This window comes from Otolemur garnettii, unplaced genomic scaffold (genome assembly GCF_000181295.1).
Source record: "Otolemur garnettii isolate 467f Iridium unplaced genomic scaffold, OtoGar3 scaffold00024, whole genome shotgun sequence".
Lineage (NCBI taxonomy): Eukaryota > Metazoa > Chordata > Mammalia > Primates > Galagidae > Otolemur > Otolemur garnettii.
In genome coordinates, this window is record NW_003852419.1 from 10,682,666 (window position 1) to 10,683,559 (window position 894).

The window sequence follows — 894 nt, forward strand, 5'->3', positions numbered from 1 at the left end:
ATCAACAGGTGGAACATTTTACAAGATTGATTATATTTTAGGCTTCAATACATGAGTCAGCAGATTCAAAAGAGTGGAATTCATATCATGTATCTTCTCAGACACAGTGGAAAAACCCTAGAAATAAACTCCAAGAGAAGCACTCCATTCTACACAAAGTTATGGAAACTCAGTAGCCTGCTGTTGAATGATTATTGAATCTATAATGAAATTAATAAAAAATCAAAAGATTCTTCAAACTGAATGACAAATGAGACACAAGTTATCAAAATGTATAGGATTCTACAAAAGCAATCCTAAAGGGAAAATTCATAGCCTAACATGCTTACATCAAAATACATACAAATACATATAAAGATCACAAACCAACAATCTAATAATCATCTCAAGGAACTAGAAAAGAAAGAGCAAGATACACTCAAACTCAGAAGAGTAGAAATAACTAAGTTGAGAGCAGAATAAATGAAATTGAAAACAAAAAAATGAACAATATTAATAAAACATAAAGTCAGTTGTTTGAAAAGATAAACAAAATTGATAGGCATCTTGCTAGATCAACCAGAAACAGAACAGAAAGGAACTTGATAAGCTCAGACAGAATGGAAAAGAATATATTACAATTGATACCCGAGAAATACAAAATATTTTCTTTGAATACTTTAAAAATCTCTATGCACATTAACTCAAAAACATTGGGGAAATGTGCGAGTTCTCCACAACACATAAGTTGTCAAGGTTCAATCAGGAGGAAGTAGAACTGGTAAATAGACCAGTTACTACCAACAAAATTGATTAATGAATAAAAAAATCTTTCAACAATGAATCCAGGCCAAGGCCATAAGATTGACTGGATCCAAGATGGGATTATGGGATCAGAATATTGAACAGCTCTCT